Here is a 7,744-nt window from a genome sequence, read left to right on the forward strand (position 1 = left end):
CTCAATGAAACAGCATCACACAACGCGGGCCTCAATGAGCAGAGGCCGGAGGCTCAGAGTAGCCGCAGTCGAGTTCGACACTGCAGCAGCAGAAGTCTAAGGAAGGAGTGTACCAATCTTTATCCTAGAATCGGAGGAACGCAGCACACGGAGGACCCTGAGCGTGTCCAGGCATGACACGCAGTAAGTGGATATTATCGGTCTCTCTCCTTGTTGGAAGTTCAAAACATACAAATAAGGTTTCAGAACCTGGTCACTCAGTGCTTTGCACAGTGTTACAGCATATCAAGGTGTCTATAGACTTAAATAAGCGGTGGACACATGTGTTTACTACACCGAAAATAATTCAGGTACGCACCCTTTTTCTTTGAGTGCAAAGATCATGGTAAGTGTTCTGCAAATATTGGGCTATTATTTGGAGTTTGTGCAGGATCGTAGTCGATGTCGCGTGTGGCTGCCGTTCAGGGAAGACGATGAGCCAATACGACTTCAAATTTATATATACTTTATTTAAAAACCAAGATGGCTGTACATTGCTCAGTCCCGGACTAGGCTGCTTATAATGAAGCAGGTGTGCTTTTGCTCTACTGCGTAAAAGCTATCTACTTTATAATATGGGAAACTGGTATTATCCTGTAAAAAGATTGATATAATCAATAAAAAGAATATTATAGTTTCGTATATATGTGTGAGTTTGTGCAGAAGAGTAGAGTCTGTGGTCATGAAGACGACTGGCCATAACATCTTAAATTATATATACTTATTTAAAAACCAATGGCTGTACATTGCTAGGCGCATCACATCAGTGCTTTATAATGAGCAGGTTGCGTTTTGCTACTGTAAACTAGCGTATATTTTATAATATGAAACATCGTATAATCATAAATGGATGTAAATATAAAAAAATATAGCATATATGTGTGCATATATTACTGCATGAATATATGTTCAATATAATTTTACACATGCAGTACCATATCTTATCACATGTAAATCTATATATTATAAAGTGTATTACTGAATATAAAATGACATATATTGTCACATATTTTTTCAGTATATAAAAAGCGGCAATTCCTTATGTATTGTAATATATTTACACAATATATTATTCGTATAATTTTCTAATATACCATTATGTCGTTTAATATATTGATCATTCATATATTAGGAAATATATTTTCTTTGCGTAAGGGTAATGAAATGCCACTTACTCCTACACTTCTCCAAGCCCTGTTTGGGCTGCTGTTACAGATTCTTATGCATTTATGCAACAGTTTATTTTACTGTTATTTATTCATCCATTGACATTTTTTATTAATATTATTTTTATTTTAACATTTCGTTACGAGAACAGAAAATAAACACAAAATGCAAGATTTCACTAGTTTCACTTTTTTGTAATGTAATAGATTTAAAGAGCAAACAAAATAATATGCATATAAATATGCAGTATTCTCCTCCATGAAGAAATATTTTTGCAGGAACACCTGCCTCAGAAGTAGTAAAATTGAGCTCTTGAATGTTTTTTGCTGGTTGCTTGCACTTTGACCCTAAAGAACAGACAGGAGACAACAGAATCATTAGCTTTAATTTCAGAGCAATGAATCTGTGTTTATTTGTATAGATTTATCCACAGAAATCACAAGCTTACTTCAGTCTACAGACAATGGTAACAGTGGAATATCCTGCGACTACTGATGTTCCCTTTCCATACTTTCTGTAAAATGCTGTAAACAATGGCGTTCATTAATAAACACACTATTTAATCATTACTGAAACATCTTCATATCACATTTTACAGAACAATGTGTCTGAAACACAAAACACTTATTCAACTGTAGTTAGGGTGGGCATGTGTGTCATTTATACGGGACACGTCCTGGCCATGTTTTTTATATTGCCTAACACATCCAAAGTAGTTTGACCAATAACATGCAGGTATTGTACATAATCGATCAACCGTGGCGCACGCCATAAGACGAGAATGAATCCTGGCAAAGGTGCATCCCGTAAAAATGGCCCGTATGGTCACCCTAACTATAGTAAAAACTAAAATTTCATCCATGACTGTGCAAACAGCTTCATTATGGATCCAGTGACTGAAAGAGATTAAAGATGCACTTACACAAAGATGAGACGACTGTGAGAGCCACGACCATCCGCACAATCACACTTACTGAAAACTGAGCCATCGTCTCCTTCTGTGTGTGTGGGATCCTCATCTGCAGCATTTCTCATCTGATTCTTGCTCTGTGACTGTGTGGCAGCTTTATATTTGATGGAAATCACAACAGGATTTCCTGTACCAAAACCCCCGTCGATGACTTCTGGTTTTATTGCTTCTCAAGACCACATTTAAATAACTTCACAAACAGCTTAACCAGCTTCCCCTAGCACAATTCTGAATCAGTTTGGTGAAATTTAAAGTCTGTGTCTAATATTTAAATTATTTATTTCCCCCCCTTCTGGTCTAGGCATCCCTGCCCTGGTTCACACGCCTCAATCCATGCAGGGCTTTTCAGAAAGTCAGTGCGGGAGTGACAGTCCAGACTAATACACAAAACCCACTCAACCGTCCAAGAGGGTCTGGCTGCAGACTTGCACTAATGCAGATATTGCATATAATAAACTGACGCATAAGTGCATTATGAGACAGAACGCAGAAGTTTACCGTCACCATGTGGGAATTATGATCACGCAGTATGAATGATGGATCGGCAGAGAATCGTGTTTCTGCAAGTCATTGAGAAATTATAGTTCTATTCTATTTAAAGAAATATGAGTTAAATGTGTGAATACATAATGCGCGCATATGCAAAAGTTTGTATGTTGTGTAGTGAAGCGCTGATCAAAAATAAATGGAAGCAAATGCGATTGAATATATACAGGTTTATTTCTCATTATTCTAGTCAAAAAACACTCCCGAATGATTTCCTGGCAAAAATAACAACTAGTGTGATTGTAATAAATCTCGACAACGGTGACCTACACTCACCTAAAGGATTATTGGGAACACCATACTAATACTATGTTTGACCCCCTTTCGCCTTCAGAACTGCCTTAATTCTACGTGGCATTGATTCAACAAGGTGCTGAAAGCATTCTTTATAAATGTTGGCCCATATTGATAGGATAGCATCTTGCAGTTGATGGAGATTTGTGGGATGCACATCCAGGGCACAAAGCTCCCGTTTCCACCACATCCAAAGATGCTCTATTGGGTTGAGATCTGGTGACTGTGGGGGCCATTTTAGTACAGTGAACTCATTATCACATGTTCAAGAAACCAATTTGAATGATTCGAGCTTTGTGACATGGTGCATTATCCTGCTGGAAGTAGCCATCAGAGGGATGGGTACATGGTGGTCCATAAAGGGATGGACATGGTCAGAAACAATGCTCAGGTTGGCCTTGGCATTTTAAACGATGCCCAATTGGCACTAAGGGGCCTAAAGTGTGCCAAGAAAACATCCCCACACCATTACACCACCAGCAGCAGCCTGCACAGTGGTAACAAGGCATGATGGATCCATGTTCTCATTCTGTTTACGCCAAAATTCTGACTCTACCATCTGAATGTCTCAACAGAAATCGAGACTCATCAGACCAGGCAACATTTTTCCCAGTCTTTCAACTGTCCAATTTTGGTGAGCTTGTGCAAACTGTAGACTCTTTTTCCTATTTGTAGTGGAGATGAGTGGTACCCGGTGGGGTCTTCTGCTGTTGTAGCCCATCCGCCTCAAGGTTGTGCGTGTTGTGGCTTCACAAATGCTTTGCTGCATACCTCGGTTGTAATGAGTGGATATTTCAGTCAAAGTTGCTCTTCTATCAGCTTGAATCAGTCGGCCCATTCTCCTCTGTCCTCTAGCATCAACAAGGCATTTTCGCCCACAGGACTGCCGCATACTGGATGTTTTTCCCCTTTCACACCATTCTTTGTAAACCCTAGAAATGGTTGTGTGTGAAAATCCCAGTAACTGAGCAGATTGTGAAATACTCAGACCGGCCTGTCTGGCACCAACAACCATGCCACGCTCAAATTGCTTAAATCACCTTTCTTTCCCATTCTGAGCTTAAATCACCTTTTTTGGAGATTGTCTTGACCAGGACCACACCCCTAAATGCAATGAAGCAACTGCCATGTGATTGGTTGATTAGATAATTGCATTAATGACAAATTGAACAGGTGTTCCTAATAATCCTTTAGGTGAGTTTATTTCAGGCTGCAATCAATGCATATTGGTAACTTCGGTTGAGATTTGTATAGTGAGCCATTTTTATGAAAAACTTTTAGTATGCCAAGGCACTCGGAAATATAATGGAAAAAAGCCTTTATTCTCATATCTCGCTTCATAAGGGTGTGAAACTGTGGTTTTTGAACGGTTTTTTTGGTACTGATAGCCCTATTTGTGGGTTGTATGTCATGACTCATGTCACTTCTTTTGGTGTTGCTTACCAGAAGCTACAGGCTGTATGTTATTGTTGATTCACTTAACCAGTTTCACACCTTTATGGATGAAACCACAATACTGAGCATAACTGCACATGATAGGTGCTTTATTTTATCCAGAACTCACATTACAATAATATTTTCAGAAAAGAACAATCAACACCAAATTATGAGAATTTGAACAGAGAAAAAAACAGCTTGCTCTTAACAAACAGAATCAATGATGATAAGAGAAACTCAAGAACGACATCTGACTTCAGCCACAGCCTTAGATGAAATCAGCTGAAATAAAACACATTAAAATGTTCAAGATCTCAGCAGAGAATGATTAAACAACTCCACGAACAGCAGCTCATGTGTGTTTGAAGAGCACATTCACTTATTGCCTAGAGAAGTCATGCGAGGAATCTACGAGATCAGGGAATGATAGTTATATGTTAACAGAAACTAAACTTATTGACACTACAATAAAACAGACATTAAGACGAACTTTTATCTTTAAAACACACTACGCTAGAAAGAAAACAGAGAAGTCTTGTATTTGACACACACACAGACATCAAGAATCAGTACGTGAATCTCAACAATGGCGATGATCAACAAAATATTTAGATCAAACTGAACATCAGAAAGCAAGCCACTAAAAAACACAAAAACAGCAGAAAAATAAAAGCATATGAAGAAATTAGGCTGCAAATTTTATTCATGCCGCAATGCATGCTGGGGATCATGGATGAGTGTGTGTACTATGTCGCCACCCAGCATGCACTGCAGCATGAAGCTGCTTTCTGACTATCAGTGACATGATTATTCCATTCATTCATAAAGAGACAGCAGCGATTTACATTTGAGAGATATGGAGTTAGAAAACAGAGTAAATGAAGTAACCTATAAGAATACACACACACACACACACACACACACACACACACACACACACACACACACACAGACACACACACACAGATATATATATACACACACACACAGAGATATATATACACACACACACACAGAGACACAGACACACACACAGACACACACACACACACACAGAGATATATATACACACACACACACACACACACACAGACACAGACACACACAGAGACACACACACAGAGACACACACACAGATATATATACACACACACACACACACACACACAGAAACACAGACACACACACACACACAGACGCACACACACACACGCACACGCAGACACACACACACACACACACAGAGAGACGTGAATACTCAAGTTAAAGAATTCTGATGTTTCAGGTTTCTTGATTCTAGATTGTCATGTACATTTTGCATTTTGTTCCTTTATGTAGATTTCAAGCATTTTAGTTCATACAGTAATACATTTATTTCACTTCTGTTGAAAAAAAAAATAGAAAGCATCACAGAATGTGTAATGGTTTTACTGGTTATAATGAAAATTGTACTGGTTTTAAAGTAAACTGTAATAGCGTCGGTCTCTACTGGTAATTGGTCACCTTCTATTCATTTTTTACTCCCAGTCCATCCCTGCATTTATATGGGAACATCTATGAGCAATACTTACTCAATAAAGGATCACACAATGAATATTTAATTTTGTCTTCATTTCTAAATATATTTGTATGTATCAATACATAGCCATACAATGTCAATGCATATATTGAAAAATATAACCACTAGTTTCCAATATATGGAAATGTATTGTATCATTATATTTTACAGTAATTCCCATATAGTTTTGTTCCGCAAAGGTACCTTTGACTTGTACAGAAGGGCTTTGCTTACTGCAAGCGCAGAGGAACCACACCTTTCATGTTTATCACAAGCTCTCTTTCCCGCTACCTTTGTGTGTGTGGCACACTCACTGCTGCGTGTGTGCACTGGGATGGCTTGCAGAACATAAAGTCCTAACTTAAAGTCCCTATGAACTGAAAGTTACAGCTGACTTCAGTGTTACATTTACATTTATGCATTTAGCAGACTTTTATCCAAAGCAACTTAAAGTGCATTCAGGCTAACATTTTTTTACCTGACATGTGTTCCCTGGGAATTGAACCCACAACCTTTTGCGCTGCTAACGCAATGCTCTACCACTGAGCCACAGGAACAATGTGTTGTGATTTATTTCCCAGAACAAGGGGATATTGAATAAAGGGCGGGGCTTTATTGTGGTGCACCTCGTGCTCATTTCAAACTGACGGTTGGTTAGAAGTGGTTAAAAATATGAGTCTCATTCACTAATAATTGTGTAGATTATTTGTATTTATAAAATGGTTAGTTCCAGTCCTCAATTCTGATTGGATTAAAACTACAAGTTCTGTTGAGTTTGGAAAATGCTGTGCGCTGAAATCATCAGAATATCTCTTCACAGAAAGGTACACCTTCTTTCTGTGCATGAACATCTGGGCGGCGTTATGCAAATCTTCCCACACACTGACGTAGATATGTGGGGGCGTGTTAGAATGAGCCGTTTCAGGAGGACGTGGACGAGTCCGGCCATCTGTTCGTGACCTCAAGCTAAAGTGAACTTGGGTTCTGCAGCAGGATAATGATTAAGCAAGTCCACCTCTGAATGGCTGAAGAAAAACAAAATGAAGTCAAAACTCCTCCACAGCACTGTAAAGTTATCGCAAACGCTTGATTGCAGTTGTTGCTGCTAAGGGTGGCCCAATCAGTTATTAGGTTTAGGGGGCAAACACTTTTTCACACAGGGCCATGTAGTTTTGTTTTCCCTTAATAATAAAAACCTTCATTTAAAAACTGCATGTTGTGTTCACTTGTGTTATCTTTTACTAATATTTAAATTTGTTTGATGATCTGAAACATTAAAGTGTGACAAACATGCAAAAATCAGGAAGGGGGCCAACAATTTTCCACACCACTGTATGTAAATAAAATATGTAATATTAACTGAATAGTGCTGATAAATGGCTGTAGAGATGAGAAGAGGATTGGACCTGGAAACAGCAGTCCTCATTGTCAATACCAAAATACTGTATACTGCCATATAGATATTTTAATCTTTTTTTTTTTTTGTCCATCCATTTTTTTAGGAATATCTCAACTTTTTTAAGGCAATCATTATTTCAAGTTTTGTAAAAAGACATGCTTACTTTATGATGAACAGATTTTTATTAATGTAGGCTTTTTATTTACACGTAAACATTGATCAATTACCCTTAAACAAATCTCACTTAAACATTTGCTCTGTGTATTTGTTTTCAAAATAGGGTAACATTGTTGCAATAGCTGACAGCTTTGCATGCGTGTCCCTGTTAGACACT

At 38.2% G+C, this 7,744-nt stretch overlaps 1 long non-coding RNA gene across 1 annotated transcript; it reads right to left on the minus strand.

The window, feature by feature from the left end:
* Positions 1–1,457: 1,457 nt before the first annotated feature.
* On the minus strand, positions 1,458–2,686 carry LOC122139772. Its single transcript, XR_006156521.1, has 3 exons — positions 2,129–2,686; positions 1,655–1,730; positions 1,458–1,553 (listed from the first exon to the last, which is right to left on the minus strand). It is a non-coding gene; the product is annotated as an uncharacterized LOC122139772 (long non-coding RNA).
* Positions 2,687–7,744: the final 5,058 nt, after the last annotated feature.

The sequence above is a fragment of the Cyprinus carpio genome, chromosome B15 (genome assembly GCF_018340385.1).
Source record: "Cyprinus carpio isolate SPL01 chromosome B15, ASM1834038v1, whole genome shotgun sequence".
In the NCBI taxonomy this organism is placed as follows: Eukaryota; Metazoa; Chordata; class Actinopteri; order Cypriniformes; family Cyprinidae; genus Cyprinus; species Cyprinus carpio.